Genomic DNA, 23,202 nt, shown 5'->3' with positions numbered 1-23,202 from the left:
CCCCGCCCCGCCCCGGAGCCGCCCCGGGACGTAGGGCGCAGGAGGGACTCGGCCCAGCTGCCCTCGGCGCCGCGCTCCGCACGCTCCGGGCAGGGTGAGTGCCGGCAGGGAGGCGGGGGGCCGCGCGGGGCTGGGGAGGGTCGCGTCCGGGTCCCCAGCGCACCCCTGTCCTGACACGTCCCGGGAGATCGGCGCCACGGGAAGTCTGGGGGACCCGGGGAGGAGCGCGGGGGCGGCGGCCAGCATGACAGCTGAGGGCGGGCGGGGCTTCGGTTCAAATGCAACCGCTTCATCCGCTGCGAAATCCCGGCACCCTAGAGGCTCGGCCGCAAGACGCCGCAGTGCCTGGGGTAGCGCGTCCCCGGGGCCAGGTGTCTTCCTTGGTCTCCCCTCTTCGCCTCTAGAGGCCGGAGAACCTGCTAATGCGCTCACATGTCCCCAAGGGCCCGGAATGTCCCATTCTGGGGACCACGAGCTCGACAAGCAGAGTCTGAGAGCGCGGAGTGAGGAAGGAAAGTCCCACCCGGTGCTCTTCGTTTCCTTCAGTCACCTACCTCGCTGTGCATCCTTGGGCGAGTGGCACAGTCTCGCTGATCCCCATCCTACCTCTCTAAGGGGAACTGGATGTTGGCTTCACTTGAGGTCAGATCTGCAGCCCGTTCCCAGACCTTGTGTCTCACGCAGCCTGGCTGGCCCCTGCTTCAAAACTGTTCCAAGGGTGGTAACATTTAATCTCTGGCTCTGGGGCGCTTTCCTTGTATCTTTGGAGACCTGCTTCATCTCTGTAGGGATGGCTTCTTTCTACAATGGATAGCCAGGGTATGCTTGTGGGGTGACTTTAGTGCCAAGGGAGGACAGACCCCGCACATCATGGGTGGGAAAAAGCGACTGGTCTTCTCGTCGGGAACTGTGTGTCACACTGGGCCCTGCAGCTTAACTTTCATCTACCCAGAAAAGAAGAAACAACGTGAGAGAGGGGGTGTGACTTGCTCAAGGCGGCACAGCCAGGATCCGTGTTGCACAGGAACTTGGCTCTCTGAAAGGCTTAGCTTTGCCTCTTGCTGAGGGAGTGAGGGGAAGAGGAGGGAGAGCCAACAGCTCACAGGGGTCAGGAGCTGGGAGGTAGGAAGGTGCCTCTGTGCCAACAGGCTGTTTTGCTGGCTTTCCTGTGAACTGTGCCCCTAGAGGGACACTCCAACACACGTGGGCTCTCACATTCCCCCTGGCCTGCTGACAGTTACAGCTGAGCCAAGCTGCTCCCCGGGAGCCAGAGAGGCCCCTCTGGGGGTGGCGGTGTAGGAATGTACCAGGAGGCCTTATTTCTGGAGTCACTGAGGGAGGGATGGGGTGAGAACCCATGATCCTTTGTCCCCTCAGTCCTGAAAAGACCTCAGGGTGTGGCAGAGCTGTTCTGTCTCCACGGGAACAACTGTCCACCCTCCATGGGGGCTTTGCGTGCTTTGGAGTGACTATGGACCCAGCCCTGCCTGGGCAGCCTCTTTGCCTAGTGATACAGAGACTTGGGGTTGTTGGGGGATCCTGGTGTGGCCACTCTGGAAGGCATGACTGGGCAAGGGAAGCGTTGCCTCCAAAGGACCCTGGAATCTGTAAGCACAGAGGCCTCTGGCCTCTTGTGTCCTCTTGCTGTAAGGGATGGGGGGAATGTGGGGGGTGTGGCCAAATCAGATGGCCACTTTGGCCTCACCTAAGTGTGTGGCTTCAGGCTAGTTGTTTCACTCATTAGTTTCAGAAAGGGGGCACCCCAGCTCCCCAAAGCTCCTGTGTCATTGAGGCATTATGGATATTTACAGTCTTTCCTGTGGTGTGGATATAGCAAAGGTTAGTGTTTTTGTGGTTTAAGGTATATGTGTGGTGGGGGGGGGGGCTTGATCAGGATACCTGGGGTTTCTGCTATTCCTCTTTCCTCTCTGCCTTGATTTGCCCAAATCTGTCAAACAGTCAGTGCTCTGGATCACCCCCCCTGAGGTCCTGTCAATATTGGAAACTTGTCCTTGACTCTGGGAGGAGGGAGATAAGAGAAAGCCTATAGGGCATTCAGGTGTGACTGTGGAGTTTTAGGATTAGTGTATTCTGTTGTTCACTTCCTGTGTCCCTGGTGGGTGGCAAGGACGACATTGCTAACTACAGATAAGGAGACTGATAGTATATCCACTGACTGCGTGGTTGGTCCACGATTTGAACTCCAGACCTTTGACTCGGTGCTGTTCATTACTTTACACATCCTGTCTTGAACAATCCAAGGACAATGTTGTGTTTTAGTTACTGGAAAAACTGAAGATCAGGCGGGTCCCAGTCATCATCAAGTCGCTGATGGAAAGAAATGAAAACATGGATTGTGACACACACACACACACACACACACACACACACACCCTATAACATCAATACATTTTTGGTACCAAGACAAGACCCAGGAGGAGCAGACAAAGAGGGGACATGACATCTCCCAACCTCAGGATTCTTAGCTCTAGGTTTAGCGACCATACCTGAGACTGTGTGACTAGGAAGCAGATGAGGACAGCTCTCCAAATCTGGAGCCCTGATTTCATCTCTAAAGTGATGCCACTCCCTTCCGGGTTGCTGAGAAGAGAAATCAAGGTGGTGCTCTGGGGAACCTAGAGGGCAGGGCTGACCAGAGGCAGCAGTCCCCGTCCATACTCTTGCGTGTCTTTTTCCTGCCTTTATGACATAGTGTCGCTGGGAACCCACTCTGCCTGGGGCCCAAACTGCACAATCCTAGCATCTTCTTAATCCAGCAGGGAGCCACTGAGGAAAGCTCAAAACACTAGGATGATGGTGAGCTGAACGAAGAAAATGCACCTAAGTGTGGGGATGGACTACCTTAACTGGAAGTCACATGCCACCATGGTGTGACAAGGAGCAGGATTAGGAGAATGTTGGTAGTTAGGATAGAAAAGCACTTTTCAATCATTTGCTAAGCATTTGTATATGTTCTAATTTGTATAGCATCTGTGCCGATTTTAATTTACACATGAAACATTTTTTTTTAAGAGAGAGAGTGGTCTCTTGTAGACTAGGATTCCCTAGAGTAGATAAATAGCTGAGGAGGGCCTTGAAGTCCTAATCCTCCTGTCTCTACTTCCCCTGAGTTAGAATTGCAGGCACGTGTTACTCCACCTGGTTTATGCAGTGCTGGGGATCAAACCCAGGGCTTTCCTGCATGCTGTGCAAGGACTCCACCAATTGAGCCACATTCTTGGGCCAAGTTTATTTTGAGACAGGGTCTTGATATGTAGATGGAGCAGGCTGTGAACTCATGATCCCCCAGGCTCAGCTCTACCGTGCTGGGGTTGTAGACATGCCTTGCTGTGATGGGTTTAAGGAGGTGTATAAAAGAAAAAAGAGCAAGGGGATGTTAGTGTGAACCAGTGTGGCTGTTTGGGGGGTAACTAGTGAGGGATGAGCCTGTTCCCTTCTCCTTAGCACCCATTCTGTTCTTTTTCCTCAACTCAGTACAGGCCTTGTGTGTATATGTATTTAAGATAGAATGTTTATTACAGGTATTTATTATATGTAAATGCACATGCGTGCTGTAACCTTCGTGTGGAGGTCAGAACAACTTGTCAGGACTCAGCTCTTTCCTTCCACTATGTAAGGCTTGGGGATGGAACTCAGGGTGTCAGGCTTGCCTGCAAATGCTTTATCCACTGAACCATCTCCATGTATTTTAAAAATATTTTCACATTCCATTATTACAAATAGGAGATATATTCTCCCTTACATCAAACCTTATGTAGTATAAATAAAATTGAAAGATAATAATGAGCATGTTTGGAATCTTTGAGAAAACTATTCATTGGACTCAAATGTTCATCTGGCTGAGTTTAAAAGAAAAAAACACAAGCCCCCTCCCCCCATGGGACACATGTGTTCCCTTTATTGCAGAGACACACTATCCCTCTCCATTTGTCCTACAAGACCAGACAATGGCCAAGCTGGGAATCTCAAAATAAAAACAGAATGTCTTCAAGTTCTGGCCTAATGATTTACACTTCCAAACCGTGAAATCATAACATTTTTTGAGCTGGGAGGGACTTCCGGTCACCTGGTTCAGTTTGCTGGTTTAATAACCCCAAGAAATGCCCTGGCCAAGGTCAACACAGGACACAGATGTACATAAGGAGGACAGTTCACGATGGCTAGCCACACCTGTGCATGACTCTCCTAGGGACACCACCTGTCACATGAGCCTGATGCCCTGGGATCTCATCCTCCTCCTGAGGGCAGGCAGGGAGGCACAGGTGTCATGCCTGAGATGACATTGATTTCACTGACAATGTCGGGAGAGCCACAGTGTGTGCGCAAGGTGACTCATGAACAGAAACCTCACCGAAGGCGGTACATGAGCTTGGCTTGGAGTCTTGTTTCCGAGTCCTCTAAGGCAGCTGCTTTCTCATTCTGTTTGATAATTTATTCCCAGACTGCATAGTGCCCTGGGTATGATCAGTCCTGGTTTGCTGTTGCTGGGGAAACAGGTTCACAGAGGTGGGCGATTTCCTTCAAATCCCACTGCAGGTGAGGGTAGGGCAAGAGAACCTGCAGCGAGATCTGAAAAGATGGGCTCTTTTGTTTTCTCACGTGCTGGACTGTGAACACATTGTTTTCACTCCCGAGAAGCAGAAAGTCTGGCCAGCCCAGCCTGGCAGGCCACAGGGAAATGGCCTTGTGGAAAACAGATGGGCGGGGTCCTTGTAGCTGTCAGGTGGCAGGACTCTGAGCTGACAGTCCCAGCCTGCCCACACTGCCCCATGCACAGAACATGCTGTCTGCAGGACAGAGGTGGGATGCACCCGAGGCCTGCTTGGTTTTGTCGGGGTGTATCTGGGACACCCTCAGATCCCTAGTGACCTCCTCTCTTCCCACCGGAAGGTGTTCTTCCTGCCTGCCCCCCGGAGAGGTAGGTACCTGTGTACTTATGTTTCCTAGGTACCTTATGCATAGGATATTCTTAGTGCCCTTGTGTTTTGAAAACAGGAGGTCAAGTGTGGCATCATGGTGGTGCTTGTAGCGTTCTGGGTTTTAGAGCATTTCTGATTTTCAGATTGGGGATGTTCAACTTGTATTTAGAAGCCACAGCTGCAGTGGAGAGTAAGAGAATTCCAGAGTTCTAGATAACCTTGTCTGAGCTTGTAATTTTACATACAAGGAAACTGAGTCTCCACAAACAAAGGTGTGTGTGTGTGTGTGTGTGTGTGTGTGTGTGTGTCTGTCTGTCTGTCTGTCTGTCTGTCTGTCTGTGTGTATGCATGTAGGGGCCGGACATCAACCTGGGAAGTTGTTCCTTAAGCAGCTGGCCACCTTGGTTTTTAGACAGGGTATTTCACTGACCTGAGACTGGCCTGATGTGGATAGACTGGCTGGTCAAGGAGCTCGAGCATTCCTTCTGTCTCTACCTCCTCCCAGGGTTCCTCCTGACTGTTGTCCACCCAGCACTGGTGGACAACAAGTGTATACCACCACACATCATTTTGAAACCGTGGATTTCAGGGATCGAATTCAGATCCTGCTAGCAAGGCAAGCAATTTACCAACTGAGCCAACTCCCCAGCCTGACTGGCTCAAGTCTTCCAGTCCTCAGGGTCAAGAATGGACCTCCTGACTCCCACCCAGTGCTCTCACTCACGCACCTTCCCTAGTACTCCACGCCATTGCTGATGGTGGTGTGACCTCACGGCCACACGAAGATGGGAAGGTTGGTTGACTGGGTTAGGCCCCAGCCATCATCACCAAGCTGGGAGTGGTGGGACTCCAATTAAGCCTCAAGTTTTATGTGAGATCTGAGATGACTGAGCCCCTCCCAAGAAACATTTAACTAGAATAATACCCTAGGCTGACTCACAGAGGCAGCCTCTTCCCTCTGTGCTGGGAGGAGCTGCCTTTTGACCTTCAGCAGTCTCAATAGCCTGCTCTTTAAGATGGGAGGCTCGATTTAGGTCTCTGTGAGGTTTGCTCACTTGGAAGCCTAGCAATAGGTGTTTGGGGACCTGAGATTCACCCCTGCCATGTGCCCACCCACCCAGAAAGGGACAGATTTCTTAGGCTGCTCTTTCTTTCCCTAAGTATTGGGTCTGCCCTCCTTCCTGCCCCCAGGATTGCTTTTGGGTCCCACAAAGCCCCACATCCATTCTGACTTAACTACCCTCACTACCCGTGGCAACTTCTGCCAACTGCCCTTCCCTTGCTCTTCCTCCGGCACGTGGTAGCCATCGCCTCCTAGAAGATTCCACCGGATTATCATTTCTGTTTTCTGTTCTCTTGTACTTTGCTACTGATATTTAATCAGTGGTTTCCAGAACTCAAGTCTGGTTCCCCACCTGCCTATTGCCCGTTCATCTTCACAGCTCACTGGCAGCCCAGAGAGAGGCAGTTATAATTATGACTAGACAAAAGGCTTTCCAGCCTAAATAAGATCTGACAAAAGCCAGGGGAACACATGCTCCAGGCTGGGGAATGAGGTGGGTGGGGCAGACCCTACTGTTTCCAGGATACTCAGAACCTCAGTGAGCCCTGGAGGGAAGACCCAAGATAAGCGGTGACACCTGTCTTTATCTCTCATGATCCTTGTCCCTCAGGGGTCTATCTGTTTCTGGGAGCTCTGAAGGCCATCACTGGAACTTTGATAATGCCTTGACCTCACTGGTGGAGCACACCCAACTCCTCTCCTTTGCTGGGAGCCCCCACCCCACCCTTTCCATTTCAGGATCAGGACCAGGACCTCAGCCCATGGTCCCAGCCCATGAGAGAGCTTTCCGCCCACACAGTAGCACCATCCCGCATTCACCAGCAGGGTCTGTCTTATCACTGGGTCACTGTCATCCCAGCACTTAGCACTGTCTGAGATGTGAGCTGTGTCTATTGTCTGTCTCCTCTACAGGAACTCAAGAGACACTGGGCAGGGACCAACACCAGCCAGCTTTGCTACTCAGTATATGGTTTCCCTCTGGCATCTCCAGAGGGCTGGTTCCAGGAACCCCGAGGGTATTGGATGAGTTGTACAGAACACTTGTGGGAAAGACTTAAGGAAGGGAGGGTTTATCTTGGCTTGCGGGTGGAGGTACAGTCTGTTATTGGCAGGGAAGGTGTGGCATGCTTGGCTCAGCTCCCTTTCTTCCTTTTAATTCAGCCCAGGATCCCTGCCTGTGAATGCTGCTGCCCATCCTCTCGGGTTTTCCCTCTTCAGGGAAACCTTTCTGGGAACACCTTCCTAATCACACATGGGGGTTTGTTTCCATAGTGATTCTGCATCCAGTCATGTGGACAATGAAGAGTAACTACCAAGACACCAAATCAATGACACTCAGCCCCTTCTATAAAACACATCCTTACATAATTTATGCACGCTACATACATCTTTCCCCCTTTTTCCTTTTAGTGTGCTTTTGTTTGTTCTTAGACAGGGTCTCTATGTATAATCTAAGCCTGCCTAGAACTTGAAATTCTCCTGCCTCAGCCTTCAAGCGCTAGAATTACAGGCAAGCAGCGCTATATCTAACTCTTAATGTATAGCTCTGGCTGACCTGGAACTCACTGTGATCCTCCTGCCTCAGCTTCCCTAGGGCTGAGATTATAGCATGAGCTACCACACTGGCTCTCATGCACTTAGAAACCCTCTTTAGACTCCTTACAATCCCAACCCAAGGTAGATGCCATGCTAGGCTGTGTTATTTAGGGAAGAAGAAAAACAAGTCCACTCAGGACAGATGCAAGTGTTTTCTGTCTGTCTGATGGCATCCTCCTTGGCTGTGGAAGTAGAGGGCTGACCATGCCTGCAGATTCAGTGATGGATGGACTGGGCCATATAAGAGATTCCCTGCCCAGTCTGCCATGACAGCCAGCCTCTCTCTAGTGGGCACTTGCTGAGGGCCAGCATTGCACAGTGTTCTTTGCTTCTCCTTCTCCTCATCCCACAGCAATTCTGAAAGGTGTGCTGACGTCACCCCTGCTTGACAGAGAGTTGACAAATGACCTGCCCTTGTCATCTTCAGGTGCCAGAGGAGTTAGAAGTTGAATTCAGGTGCTCGGATGCAGGCATCACAGTTGGATTGTGAAAGTGGAGAGCAAACCTAGACTTCAGCCTTCCAGCTGGGCAGCTCCCGGGCCTTTCCTATGCCAAGCCATTCCTCAGGGGAAATCCTTTCCCCAAGATCATGCATGGGCCCAAGAATGCCACAGGTCCCCCAGAGCAAGAGCCCCACCCCAGAGGGCCCTCTCTGTTCCCTCCCCCTTTCTAGAACTCCACTTGCAACTTGTGGGTTGGCTATTGAGACTCACTGACCACAGGCTGGGAGTTGTAGGTAGCACGTGAGCCAGTTGAAGTTGCCAGGTTAAACGGTCGGTCGTTCACCGGCCCTGGGCAGCCGGCCTGATTATGTAATTTGCCTGCTTGTCTATTTATGGACTTCAAACTTAGCTTGGCTTGGAAATGATTTTAAGGAATAGATTTTTTTAAAAAGTTGTTTTTTGTTTTTCTGGAGGCTTCTCTCATTTCTGCTTCTTCTCTCTGGGTAAAACCAGCCAGTAGTAGGCTGGCTTCCCCTGGGTGAGGTCTTGGCTTCAATAAGGAGGACTGAGGATGGTCCTGTGTATGTCACCCACAGGAAACAACAAGGTTAGTCATGAAGCTCCTAGCAAGAGCTGGCTGTGGTCTGGAAGCCAGAGAGACACGTGTTTGTGGCTGGGATCTGGGCTCTTCCGCCCTGTAACCCACATACCCTGGACAACTGCATTCCATCCATGTGCTTGACCTTGACTGAGACGGACTGGGTAGCAAGATGCCAGGGACACGTCCCTGCTCTGTGGGAACAGTTTGGTGGGTAGGAAGTGTGCTCTAAACATAGGCCACCCTAGCTGGTGACAACCTGGAGGGAGGGAAGCTCAGAGGGCTGGGAGGGCCTGGGAAGCCTTTAAACACACACACACACACACACACACACACGCACACGCACACGCACACGCACACGCACACGCACACTCCCCTGCATGCACAACGTGCAGGGGAGAGCCGAGGGAACTCTCTGGCATCTGTTCTCCTTCCACCGTATGGATCCAGAGAGTGGCACTCAGAACCTTAGGCTTGGTGGCAGGCCCCCTCACCCACAGTGTCATCTGGCTGATGGACAAGGCCTTAGAATTTCACCCAAGAGCAGTCTCACTGGGCCTCAACTCCCTCTTCTAGGGAGAGTGGGGAGGGAGGGGCTCCTTTTATCATCTTGCTGGGTCTGTGAGGTGAACCCCCACCCCAAGAAGTCAGGGGTCATGGGTTGCTCAGTCACCCCACAGAGCAAAGTTTTGCTTACATCAACTCTATGCGAAGGTCAGTTCCACTTTTATTTAGTCAGTTTCTTTCTATTCCTGGGCCTGAGGTACAATGCGACAGACCTGGTGGGACCCTGATTCTCGCGCCTGCAGTGTATCTTGGCCGTATCATAACCTTGTACAGAGCTAACTCACCTGTCCAAGGAGCCGGCCACACCTTCCCTGATCCCTGAACATCCATCCTCTCAGGGTACTCCTCCCCCTTTTCCTGGGGTCCTCCCAGGTGGGGAGGACAGGCTGCAGGAAGCTGAGCAGTTCTGCTCCCCCCACCCAGGGCACCTGCAGGGAGTTGAGCTGGCACCGTGGCTGGTGACTCTGCCCTCGGCTCAGGTGACAGGATGCAAGCTACAAACCTCAGTCTTGGTTTCCTTTTTCTCTTGCGGAGTTAACCGGGGTGTGGGGAGGGCCAAGGTCTCTGCGGTGGGCCCCAGCACACTGAGAGCTGCTGTCTGATTTCCAGCCTTGATGCTCCTGGTTCTCAATGTAGAACTCAGAAGAGGGAAGTGCTCCAAGCCAAGGACAATGCGTGACTGTCAGAGAAACTGGATATCACAAGTTCCGAGGACCAGATAGGCAGGCAAGGGCGACCTCGAACTTCTGATCTCCATGCTTCCACCTCCAGAGTGACCACACTTGGTATAGGCAGTGCTGGGAAATGAGCCCAGGGCTGTGTGTATGCTAGATAAGCACTCTACTGGCTGAGCTATGTTTCTGGCCCGTTCTGGTTCTTTTAACAGCCCTGACTGTAGGATGTTTTCATGGACACTTGCGTTAGTACCGGGCCAATAGAATTAGAAATCTCTGGAAGTGAGGCTGATTCTTCATTTCCTCTGAACACTCCCAGGCAATTCTAATGGGTGGGAATAGTTGAGAGCCCTGGGTTACCCTGGGACATCCTGGGACACTTTAGGGTGGCACTAATTTATCCTCTCTCCATCATTCCCTTCACTGCCCTCACTGTCTGTCAAGAAGCAGGTTTCCATGCAAACTAGAGACACCATCCAGAGAGAGGTACTCAAATGTCTTTCTTTTTCTTTTTCTTTTTTTTTTTTTTTTTTTTTTTGTTGTTTCGAGACAGGATTTCTCCGTGTAGCTTTGGTGCTGTCCTGGATCTTGCTCTGTAGACCAGGCTGGCCTCAGACTCACAGAGATCTACCTGGCTCTGCCTCCCGAGTGCTAGGATCAAAGGCATGTGCCACCACCGCCCAGCCTCAAACGTGTTTCTATCCAGCCCACTTATTTCTGAGGATGTATAATAGATATGCCATTGATCCCTCTTCCCTGTTCGACACAAGGATAAAAAGTGCTCTTTCAAGATAAACTTAAGTCAGGAGTGACTGAAGGAACGATCTATACTTTTTGTGGTCAGCTCTGTTCATTCCTTTGAGACACCCTTGCAGGGCAATCCTGCGCCGTGCTGGGAGGCCAAGTGTGTGCATGTCCAGGCGTGTCCTGTGTACAAGTGGCTGAAGGGTGGGGCCCATGCTCTGGAGCGGCCCTCACCTCAGGTACTGATAAGCCAGGACTCTCCAGAGAGCTAGGATACAATGATGAGTGGCTGTAGGTTCACAAAGAGGTTTCCCAAGCTGGTGTGGAGAATTCTCAGTACAATGTGTTTGCCTCTTCTCCAGAGCTTTCTGAGATGTTTCTGTCTGGTCCTCCGGATCTCTTCCTGGAGTTGCCATTGCCATGTAAACTTGGTGAATAGACTACAGGACTTTGGTGGTGTCCACAGGTTTCTAGGAAACCCTGAATCTTGGAACAGGAGGTGGCCCTGCTGGTTGCCAGGACTGGACATGATTCACACCTGTAATCCCTGTACTTAGGAAGGCTGAGACAGGAGCATTGCCCTGAGTTTGAGTCCAACCACAGTAGTCTGAGGTAGGTTTCAGTGCTGTCTGCTGATTGGCTGAGGGCCTGGAGTTGGTAATTCATTTGCTCATTGACTTAGCAAATACCCAGCTCTTTCTGAACAATGCCCTTGCAGGGCCCTTCGGGAGATTACAGATAGATCTGGGAGCTTGCTGACGGGATTAATTTAATCAGCTTCTACACCCTGGGGTGAGAGTTCTCATGACTTTGTCCTGCTGGGCCTCCCATTCTTGGAGGACCAGTGTTGTTTAGGGGTCTCACCAACTTCCACAGCTGGGGGTGGCTCCAGACCGAGGGGACTGCTCCACATAGAGCTCCAGGTTCGAAGCTCCAGTTTCTTCTGGACAAGTGAAGAAGGTTCTAGAAGAACAGGATTCTGGAGTGGCCATTTGGAAGAATGGGGTCCTCCACGTGCTGTGAAACAAACAATGGATATGCATCCTTGCCTAGCTTTAACCTTGGTGTTTTTTATCTTAACATTCAGCATCCATTTTTACTTTATATTATGGTGGTTACTTTAAATTTTTATATAGTCATTATATTTATTGCTGTGTATTCCTGGCCTGATAATTGCTTTATAACCCAGGCTGGTCTTAAACTTGTGGCATCTCCCCTGCCTCAGCCTCCTTAGTACTGGATTTCAGGTGTGTGCACCATGCTCTGCTACCTTTGGGTTTCCTTTGTGTGTGTGGAGATGGGTACGTCCTCACTCCTGCTGTGGCCTCAGTTTACCCGGTGTGTGTTTGCTGGGCAGTGTCACTCTGAGTGTCAAAGCTGGGCTGGGAGGAGGCCTCGGGAGGTGAAACACTCCACAGGAGGCAGTGACTGACCAGGAGCAGCCATCTTTAGAAGCAGGATGAACCGAGATGGGGACACCCAGGCATTGGTCCCTTGTGGACCCAGGAGAAGCCGCTTGGTTCCTGACTGCCTCTGAGAGCACACATAACAGGCTGCAGGACACTGTGAGTGGCTGAGAGGGGAGGGGATGGGGAGGACCTTGGGAGGGGATGGGGGGGACCTTGGGAGGGGATGGGGAGGACCTTGGGAGGGGACGTGAAGCTGAAAGTAGGTGGACAGTTGACCTCAGTTTGCCCCAGAGAGAGTATTTACCTGAGCGTAGTACCAAAAAAGTGCCCACCAAACCAGGGCCAACAGATCATTCAAGGTCATTGCTGTCACCCTGATGGTGGACGTCACCCCAGGTCATCCCTGCTGTTCAGACTGAGGATGGATGTGAGGAGTCAGTATTGCCTTTCCCTTGGGCTTTCATGCTCTAGAAGTCGCAAAGGAGGTAGGTGGTGGTGGTGCATGTCTTTAATCCCAGCACTTGGGAGGCAGAGGCAGGCAGATCTCTGTGAGTTCCAGGACAGCCAGAACTGTAACACAGAGAAACCCTGTCTTGAAAAACCAAAAAAAAAAAAAAAAAAAAAAAAAAAGTTGCAAAGGCCCTGGCTCTGCTGACAAGGTGGGAACTTCATGGTCCTGGGACCAACCCTGCCTGTCCAGAACCCCATGCTTAATAATTACTGTCCCTGTGAATGTGTGGATGTGTGGGCTAGTGGGGCATCCTTATTTTCTCCTTGCTGGAGATGAATGACTTTGAAGCTAATTCATGCTTTTCATGTCCTATCTCCCTCTCTGTCTGAGCCTTTCCCTAGCCCCCTCCACTGTCCTTCCGGAGGACTCCCCTCCTCCTTTGTCTCCCCTCCCCTGGGCAGAGTCCTCTCCCCACAGAGTCCCCTCTGCCAAGAACCAGGCTCAGCCTCTCTCTGGGGGCTACTTGGTTTACGTGTGAGCAGCAGGAGGTCCCCAGCATGTGCAGGCAGCAGGAAAGCCCTGTGAGGCTGTCTCCACAGGATGAAGGAAGCTCACTTCCAGGATGGAGGCTCATTCCTTCATTCTCTCTGCAGGTGTCCCGTGTGCCAAGCACTGTCCTGGGTAGGGGCCACTGAGTGATGAGCAAGACTGGAAACGTTGTGGGTCCATTGGAATTGACATTCTAGAAGGAGCTAGAGTGCTAGAGTTCAGGGATTTTTTTTTTTTTGTCTGTGTATTTGTCTGTTTGTCTGTATAGGTTAATGTGAATCTTGGGTGTCATTCCATCTTGGTTTTTGAGACAGGGTCTCTAACTGGCCTGGAGCTTGCCTAGTAGGCTGCCTGACCAGGAGACCATCCTGTCTCTGATTCCCCATCACTGGGATTATGGTTATATCACCATATCCAGCTTTTTACATGGATTTAGGGAATTGTCTTGTCTTAAGGTTGTATTGCTATGAAGAGACACTATAACCATGGCAACTCTTTTTTTTTTCCCCCCCGAGACAGGTTTTCTCTGTGTAGCTTTGGAGCCTGTCCTGGATCTCGCTCTGTAGACCAGGCTGGCCTCGAACTCACAGAGATCCGCCTGCCTCTGCCTCCCGAGTGTTGGGATTAAAGGTGTGTGCCATCACTGCCTGGCCATGTCAACTCTGATAAGGGAAAACATTTAATTGAGGCTGGCTTGCATTCAGGGGTTTAGTCCATTATTGTCATGGAGAGAAGCATGGCAGTGTGCAGGCAGATGTGGTGGTGGAGAGCTGAGAGTTCTTTCTACACCTGGATCGGCAGGCAGCAGGGAGAGAGAGAGAGGGAGAGAGAGAGAGAGACTGGAACTGGCTTGAGCATTAGATACCCCAAATTCCCCCTCCAGGCCCCCAGTAACACACTTCTCCTACAAGGCCATCTGTCCTAATCCTTTCAAAGAATGCCGCTCCCTGTGAGCCTATGGGGGCCATTTTCATTCAAACCGTCACAGAAGTCAGGTCCTCACTCTTGTGTGGCAAGTACTTTGAAGAGTCCCCAGCCCTAAGTGTGTGTCCAGCCTTTGGACATGATGCTATGATGTTGTCATTTACAAATGTTTGAGGCCATATTTGAAGCTCCGGGGATGCCTGTGGCCTGTAGTTCAGTAGGCAAGCCAATAAACAGGAACAGCAGATGGCAAGTGCTGCCAGCCCCAGATGGTAGGACGGCTCAGCAGGGACGGGTGTTTGCTTTAAAAGCCTCACCCCGTGTGAGTCCTCAGGAACCCAGGTAAGAGGAGAGAGAGCTGACTCTACAAAATTGTCCTGCGACCTCCACGCATGCGCTATGGCACACACTCCCCTCCCCATCACACACACACACACACACACACACACACACATACTCACTCAATAAATAAAGTGGCCAGGCCTTGAACCCCTGCTAAATACTTAACAGCTGTAGGGGAAGCAGCAAGAAGCATAGGCCCAGGCATAAGGTGCCCTCCTCTGTGACCGAAAAAAGAATGCATCTTCTCACAAGGTGGTGGCAGTTTTACTCTTGTGGGTCCACTTGGGGATCATGGCATTTGCCTTTCATGCAAAACCTGTGGCCTGTCAGTTTTCCCAGGAACTCAAACCAGCATTGTCTGAGAGGAGGGAGAGAGGGAGAAGATAGTTTAGAAAGCCAGGTGGGTTTGTGTGCACCGTGTGTGTGTGTGTGTGTGTGTGTGTGTGTGTGTGTGTGTGTGTGTGTGTGTGCATGCCCCACCCCCAGAGGGGGTAAAGATCGCGGCTCATATGCTGACCATCCTTTTCTACCATCTAGGTGGGTGCCCTCAGCTGCTCCAGGGAGAGGCAGAGCCCTCCAGCTCCCTCTGGCTGGAGAGTGTTAGATAAGCTCTCAGCTCTGCGCACAAGAGCCAACACCATCACTTCCTTGGGTCTGACTGGAAGTTCACCCAACACAAGCCTTCACGGAGGGAGGAGGAGGGAAAGGGAGGAAGAAGGGATGTTGTCTGCCCCCATGGAGGCTGAGGCCAGTGCAGTCAGGCTTGGGAAACCAACTGCTCCCTAGGGTCCTGGGGGAAGTCACACTTCCGCTGCCTAGGGGTTTCAAATAGTCCCCATTCTGCTGAGGTTGCAAGGTGACCCTTGGGCCATGTGAGAAATACATGGGAATTTCTGTCACCCGACTTGTAGCAAGACCTGCAGGGCACCAGAGAGCATCTCCTGGGACCCTTCCTTTCCCATTGGGCTATGTCATGGCTGGCAGGCTGTCGGGATTATAATTAGAATGTATCTGCTCTTGCTCATCAGGCTGACCACGGGTCTATGTGAAGCCTAGGGCACATGCCGGTGGATGAACTCTCTCTTCCCACCTCTTTGTGGACCAAGATGAAGGGGCTAGCCTGGCTTGGGGGAGTAAGTGGCTCTCCAGAAGACTCAGGCCTACCCCTCCCTCACGGGACTATGGGAAGGACAAGGCAGCAGAATGAATGACTTGCTGTGTGACCTTGCTCAGGTTACTTAACCATTCTGTACCTACCTCTGGATTTCTTATCTATTTAAAGAGGAGGAGGAGGATTCAAGGAACTTAGGTGCTCAACTCTGCTGGACACTTGGCAGATTTCCCGGAAGCAGTGATGTCAGCTTACAGGGACTAGGGAGGCAGGGGAAAAGGAGGGGCCCACAGGAGTAGCAGCAAGGTGGGCTGAACCTGGGAGCTACTTGGGGCTCTTGCTACCAGAGCCAAGCTGGAGGGCAGGCAGTGGGGAGTGGGTGAGGGGGCAGAGGGAGGAGAGAGGCTTTGCTGAGCTTCCGGGGGCTTCCTGCCGTGGGGCGGACTCCATGCTTAGACACCACTATTTTCTCAGAAGACTCTGGCCCCTCCTACTCACACTCTGGAAGATTCTCTGAGAAACCAGTAGAAGTATCCTGGTATGCCCCTCCGGCACCCCTACCAGGAGCCTTTCAGGTCCTCCCCTTACCCACCCACAGCCTGGCCCCTTTATTAAATCAAGTAAACCCAAGTGCTCTGGGCTATTTTATAGGACCTGAGAACTGGTGAGGCTGTTTTCCTCAGACTGAAAGTGAAGCCACCCGCCTTACACAGAAAGAAATTAAGAAGCAGAGAGGTCAATACCCTGAGGTCATGCAGCCAGCAGATGAGGAAGCCAGATTGAGTTGTCAGTCCAAGGACTTGGAAGCTTATCTGGTTTCTAGATAGCAAGCAGTGAATGTTGTACTTGACTCTAAACTTATGTTGGAAGTCTAGGGAACTCTGTGCTCCTCACTTTGTTAATTAAAGGCTTTCCTTTCCTTCCTTCCCTTCCTTCTTTTCTTTTTCTCCTCCTCCTCTTCTTTTTTTTTTTCCCCCTTCAAGACAGGGTTTCTCTATAGAGCCTTGGCTGTCCTGGATCTCACGCTGTAGTCCAGGCTGGCCTAGAACTCACAGAGATCCGCCTGCCTCTGCCTCCTGAGTGCTGGGATTAAAAGCTAGCACTGCCACCACCACTTGCCAAGGGCTTTTCAAATAAACAAATGGGGCTGGGAGATGGCTTAGCCTACTGCTCTTATAGAGGGCCTGAGTTCTCGCTCCTGTTGCCCATCTCTGGAGGCTCATAGTCACCTGTAATTCTAGCTTCAGGGGATCTGATGTTCTTTTCTGGTCTCCTCAGGTACCTGCACTCACATACAGACACCTGAGGACATACACTCACTCTTTCTCTCTCTCATGTGTGCGCATGTGCACACACACACACACACACACACACACACACACACACACACCTGCACATAATCTAAAATGGATCAAATACCCCTTGCTCCTATCACTTTAAGGAGATTTATTTGTTACTATTATTATTATTATTTGAGAAGAGGTGGCATATAGCCCAAGCTGGCCTTGGTCTCCTTTGGTGGCTGAGCCGACCCCAGTGCTGAGCATGTAGGCTTGTACCCCCTGCAGTCAGATTACGGTCAGAGCGTGTGCTGAGGATTCCTTTGCTCTGTTTTCTGCATCTGTTTCCGTCTCCATCATTTCCTGACACAAGTAGGATGTGCGCAGTAGGGTTGGCAAATGGTGCCCACTGGCCAGATACCACCCGCTCTTGTCCATCAGATGGTGTTGGAACATAGCCAGCTCCTTCTGGGGTCATCGGCAGCTGCTTTCACACCCCCGAGGAAGGTTTGGGTAGCCTTGACAGAGACCACATGGCCACAGGATGTATTTACTGTCTGACCCTTTCCAGGAAAGCCTGCCGGCTGGCACAGGAGCACACGGTTCACCGTTCGGCAGCCTGCTCCTTCTCTTCAGCTCCAGCCCCAAAATTGCTCATCGCATTTCTCACAGCAAATGGCCCAGGATATTCCGCGGGATGGACACCACATATTTTCCTTTGCCATTTTCTTTTTGCTGGACTGCACCTCTGCTCCCCCGCCCCTTGCAGCTGGGCAGTCATTTGGTGAATGTATTATTTAACAAACACTTGTGCAGCACCCACTGTGTGCCAGCGGGGCACAGGTTTCAGCTCTTTACCACTATCAGGCTTCCGGTCAGGGCCAGCAGTTGGCAGGGCAGGTTACAGTACTGACTTCGTAGTTGGAAGTGTGCCATCCATCGGCTGATAATGCGTTAAAGTCAGTCTTGACTCCAGGCCGGCTGGCTCAGCTGTCTGGCTCTGATGGGTGGTGAGGAGGTGTCCCGGGGAAATCAGCCTTTGAGAACCCCGTGTGCAGAATAATTCTGTGTACGGTGCAGGCTGTGACTCACAGGTGTTGGTCCTGCTCCACCCAGCAGCCCACACCGCCCAGATTTAGCTCTTCTCTCATCTTCGATGGTCAGGCTTCTCAGCCCAAGTGACCACAAACGGTGTTTTGTCGATTAAGATGGCCCATGCTATACAGAAGGCCCAAACCAGCAGCGGATCCTGATTAGGATGATGCCTAGGGGTCTACAGTGGCTTTAGCCCCGAAGGACCCTGGGGTTCCCTGGTGGTTAACCAAATGATAAATTCACACATGATCCGGTTGGACCGAGAAGTCAGAATATAGTGAGTGTGACTGTCCATCAATGATGAAAGGCTATTGAGAGCTCAAGGCTTCTCCTCTATGGAACATTCTGGGCCGTTTACAGTAATAACTGATAGCAAGGATCACTGTGGCAAGCACGTTAGTTTGGGCTAAGAGCCCCAGGGAGGCTCATGAGAATTTCAGACATTCTCCCTGGGAGAGAAACACATGCCGAAACGCTACTTAGCTTGACAGCTGTACATGGCACCTGGTGGGCCGTCCAGGAGCCCAACAACGGCCCGTTTTGGAAAGTGACATTAGCGAGCACTTCTAAAGGACATTTGTACTCTGGGGTTGGGTCCCTGAACGTTGTGTCTCGGCTGGGAGAAGTGGGCCACAGGTGTGGGGAGTACTCAGAACGGATGCTGTTTTTCCAGTAGAGGGGAGAGGCTGAGTGCTGGGGTCAGGGTCAGCTGAGAAGAGCAGGGCTCTGTGATTGGGGTGGCAGGATCCTGCTTGTTCACCTCTGTGATCTCTTGCCCACCAGCTTTGAGTGGGTGTTGAAATGTGATTTGTCATCAGATGAATTTGGCGTCTCCCAAGCTTGGGAGACAAGAGATGCTGACCATGGTACCTGCGGGAAGATGAGAGACGCCGCACCTAGGTGACTGTTCAGGGATACGGTGTCTTCACAGGCCTGTGCACGGGGGATGAGAAGGGCCAAGCTGAGGGTTACTTAGCTGTCCACCCTAGGCCAGGCCAATGCCCCGTAGACTCACTGGCAGCCATGTACTCACATGTACACGAGGAAGGCTCACCAGACCCGATAGCTCTAAGCCAAAGCCATGCATACCGTCATGCTTGTCCCCACATCAGGGACAGATGCTTACATGCAGGGGGTAGCCCGATGATGCCAAGCTGCCACCTCGTCTATCTCTGCAGTCCTCTGGGTGTGAGGGGAAGTCCTGTTCTGACTCAAAAAGGAAGCCCCCCTCCGTTGCCTGTGACTCACTTCCTCATTTGGGTTACCGGCTCACTGCTGGCACCGTTGCTGGCCACAGACACACATGGGCCCATTTCCGAGTCAGGATCTTAGTGGCTGTCTGATCTGGAAAGGAGAGCTGGCCTCTCTGAGCCTTAGTTTCTCCATCTGGAAGGTGGAGGGTTACTCAAGGCCTGGTCAGTGCACTTACACACACATGGCTGCTGCTAGGCTCCCCCCACCCACCCCTGAGCTTGCTATTGTAACTGGAACTTGGTAACATTTTATCCAAACTATAGGATCTTCCTCTGGCATACATAGATGACCTTGACAGGGCAATTGTAGGTCACTGATGATGGTGAAGTTGGCAAGACTAGTTACCTTTCAGTGGCACTGGATATGGAGAGTGTGACTGGGCAGGGTTTTTTATTTTATTTTTTATACATTTATCTATTTATTTACTCTCTCTCTCTCTCTCTCTCTCTGTGTGTGTGTGTGTGTGTGTAGTATGCTTGCACTCATACATGCTGTGGCATGCATATAGAGGTCAGAGGATGACTGAGAATTGGTTCTCTCTTTTCACTATGTGGGTTCTGGGGATCGAACTTGGAGTTAGATTTGGTGGCAAGTGCCTTTACCTTCAGAGCCATCTTTTCGTTTGTTTGTTTTTTGAGACAGGGTCTCTCCATGTAGACCTGGCTGTCCTGGAACTCGCTGTGCAGACCAGGCTGGCCTCGAACTCACAGAGATCCACCTGCTTCTGCCTCTGGAGTGCTGGGATGAAAGGCGTGCGCCACCATACCCAGCCCTGCTAAGCCATCTTGAGGGCCCACAGTTTCTAACGTTCTTTGAGCTAAAGCCTCGCATAGCCCAGGCTGGCTGGTCGCACAGTTGAGGGTGACCGTGAACACCTGGTCCTCCTGCCTCTGAGCGCCATGGCTGTGTTTTCCTCACTACATTTTGTTTCTAGCTCTGACGTTCAAGCCTTTGGTCCCTTTGTGGTAGGACTTGTGTGTGGCGTGAAGGACGGCTCCAGCTTCATACCGTTGTCTGTAATGTCCAGCTTGTTTTGTTGAAAACATCCTTTCTCCAGTGAATGCTCTTGGCGCCCTTGATGGAAAGTAAGAATCTGTCTGTATGAGGATAATCGTTTCTTTATCTGTGAAGAAATAGAACACCACCCCCGAGAGGCCCAGGTTTCTTTTATGCCAAGATGAATCCTGGCCCTAGCTCTACCATTGCACTGCTCTGTGGTCCTGGCAAGCTCGAAGTGTGTCACACACCAGTACTGCCAGCACTCTGGGAGATGGAAGCAGGACTATGTCCAGTCTGAAGCTAGCCTTGGCTACATAGATGTCATCTCAAAATAAGATCTCGGTATGACTCTTTTGGTTAAACTCCAGTCTCGTATCTGAAAAACAGCCCAGCTAGCGAGGATTTCCATGTGACATGCAGAGGTTGAGGGGTTTGCCTGGCGCCTTCCTCTTCTTGGCTTTTTCAAGGGCTTTATTATGCCATGAAGACCTACCCTGCAGCCTGAGACCTGGAACCACAGTCAGACCTGGGGTGGTTCCAGCCTGGCTGTGTGAGAATGAGAATGTCAGGGTCAGTGGGTGCTCATTGGGTAAAGAGCTGCACGCCCGCTCCTCTGTGTCACTGCATGGGGGTTTTGTGCACTGAGCAGGAGACACACACTGATTGATGAGCAGTCCAGGGACCAGTAAGGGGGCAGGCCGGCTGGCCCTGTGCACTGAAGGCTGCAGGTTCAGACGGAGGATGGCGACAAGAGCTTCTACCAACAGGGTCACTCGGCAAACTTGAACCAAGGGAGCAAGACAGACCACCGTGAAGAGGGCTTCTGGGAAACCCTCTCCCACCTGCTTCCCAGAAGCAGCTGTCATTTTCCTTGCCCACCTGCTGGTTACCTTGACAACCTACTGACCCACTGGATGCTGAGCAAGTGGCTGTGGGAAACTTCTGGAGCCCAGACACTCCAGCCTTCACCTGGCTCTTCAGGCTCGTGGGCAGGCTATTTAAGGTCTCATTTCCTTATTCATAACGTAGAACTAATTATAGCATCCTCCTCCTGCAGATTTGCCCCTAGAGCGGTGTAAGCGCTGTAGACAAAGGCTGGGGTTGTAGTGTGGAACAATGTAGCATTTAAGGCAGCTTTTGAAGGCTCCTCGGCAGGTGGTTTTCCAGCCCAGGGCTAAGACGCCTTGTAACACGGTAAAGTGGCACAATTAGCCTTTAGAAGGTCGGAACAGAAGAGGTTAATGATAGTGCTTCATACTTGGGGCTGCAAGCATTTCCGGTATTTCCAGTGAGTCTGTTAGAAATATGTCCTGAGGGAATCCAGGTGCCCCGTCCCCTGTCAGCAACCTTCCCACTTCAAGCTCACTCATCTGGAAGGGCTTGGAAGCCAGGTGGCAACCACTGGTCCTGTTTTAGCTGGGAGGAGACTGAGTTTCAGAGTTCATCTGTGGAGGGGCCTGCACTGAGACCTGTGTCCCCCCACTTATGGCCTTCAGAAAGCTCTTACTTGGGGGCAAACAGAGTCCACTCCTGCCTCTGGTTCTGGCCTTTCTCAGGCTTCCTGAGCTGGTTGAAAGTGTTTATCAAGGAATGAAATAAGCAGAGAGCACATCTTGAAGACCTACTAAGTTCCAACAGGGGAAAGATTCCCATGTACATTGCCAGGTTCATCATCTCTCCATGCACACATTCTGTGAGTACTTGCTGTTCCCAGTGTCTGAATCAGAGCAGGTCAGGGCAAGACCTTGTGTGTGTTTATATTCTCACAGGAGCATGGGCACACAAACTCAGAGCTCAGAAGCCTGTGTATAGGTTGTTGATCTTCCGGATTGATGCTGTTTGTGACAGCCTCAAAGCTACATGGCAGTCCAGGTCCTCTGGAGAGAGCTCTGGGGGCCTGCAGGAGGGTGGGACAGAGCTTACAGAGGTGCCTTTTGGAGCTCAGATTGCCTGATGCACAATGGGTGAGGTCTGTTTGTTTTTCTGGCTTTACACCCTCTAGGCTGTTGATTCAGAGTGCCTGGTTTTGTCCCCAGAGAGCCACTTATTCAAAGAGTTGGCAAGCAGCATCCCAGGACTTGGAGCAGGTTCCTCCTGGCTACCTTCTCCCCATCACTCAGCTCCTCATCCTCATGGCCTTCAGCCAGGGCCTGGTGCGAGCACAGTAAAGAGTGTGGAGGGTAAGAGGTTTGCGCAGCGCATGGTGGAGTCTATGAACTCAGAAGTCCAGGAAGGGTACACTGGATCACAAGTGTAAAAAAAATCAGTAAGATGAGGCTGGCATGGTGACTGTGTCTGTAGTGCCAGATACTCAAGAGGTTGAGCCCTGGACAACATAGCAAACCCGGTCTTGTAAAATAAGGAGGGATGGGGGTGGAGGGAAACAAGTGAGCTGTCATGTCTGAAGTCTCAATGGGAAGTGTGCAATGAGGGGTCCATGGTCACTGCGGTCCACAGTCCTGTGAGGAGGCACAGGTTTCATGGGAGGGGCCCAGGAAGTGGCTAGCTGGCCAGGCAGGTCTAGTGGGTTCTGGGACTTCCCCCTTATGTGGGCAAAAATCCTGCCTGAGGAGACAGAGTTACTGGGGATTGGGCCAGTGCTAGCTTGGCATGTGCCTCAATTCCCAGGACCACATAGCACCAGTGAGAAGGGTGAGTGGTGAGCACAGGGATGCTGGGATTGGACACTTGTAGGGACAGGATGTGACTTCCTGGATGACCCCGCCTTGCTGAGTCAGGTCTTCACAGGGAGGGTCCCTATAGTTGTTTTTTTGTTTTTGTTTTGTTTTGTTTTGCTTTGTTTTTTGTTTGTTTGTTTTTAACTCTTAGGCTCTTTGCTCTTTAAGGACTTGCCATCTAGCTCCTAAATAATCACAGGAACACTTATTCTTAATTATGAATGCCTGCCCTTAGCTTGGCTTGTTTCTAGCCAACTTTTCTTAACTAATTGTCCCATCTGGGCTTTTGCCTTTCTCTATTCTATACGCCTTTCTTTCTGTCTTACTCCGTGGCTGGCTGTGTTGCTGGTGTCTGGCCCCTGGTGTCCTCTCTCCTCCTTTCCTTGCTCCCCCTTTCATGTTCTTCTCCTTCTATTTATTCTCTGCCTGCTAGCCCTGCCTATCCTTTCTCCTGCCTTGCTATTGGATGGTCAGCTCTTTATTAG

The 23,202-nt window shown here is 51.5% G+C and overlaps 1 protein-coding gene across 3 annotated transcripts in view; it reads left to right on the top strand.

The window, feature by feature from the left end:
* Positions 1-9: 9 nt before the first annotated feature.
* Positions 10-23,202, top strand: part of Syne3 (spectrin repeat containing nuclear envelope family member 3) — an 88,346-nt gene continuing 65,153 nt past the window's right edge. For 2 of the 3 annotated variants that reach the window (XM_052738885.1, XM_052738883.1), the window contains exon 1: positions 10-94. The gene's annotated coding sequence lies outside the window, so the exon portion shown is untranslated. Of the gene's footprint in view, positions 95-4,588; positions 4,940-23,202 lie in introns of those variants that run through there. The other variant, XM_052738884.1, reaches the window with a different exon arrangement.

The sequence above is a fragment of the Peromyscus californicus genome, unplaced genomic scaffold (genome assembly GCF_007827085.1).
Source record: "Peromyscus californicus insignis strain IS unplaced genomic scaffold, ASM782708v3 Scaffold_15__1_contigs__length_86483966, whole genome shotgun sequence".
Taxonomy (NCBI): domain Eukaryota; kingdom Metazoa; phylum Chordata; class Mammalia; order Rodentia; family Cricetidae; genus Peromyscus; species Peromyscus californicus.
Note: the sequence above shows the minus strand (reverse complement) of the source record. Positions and strands in the feature narration are given on the sequence as shown.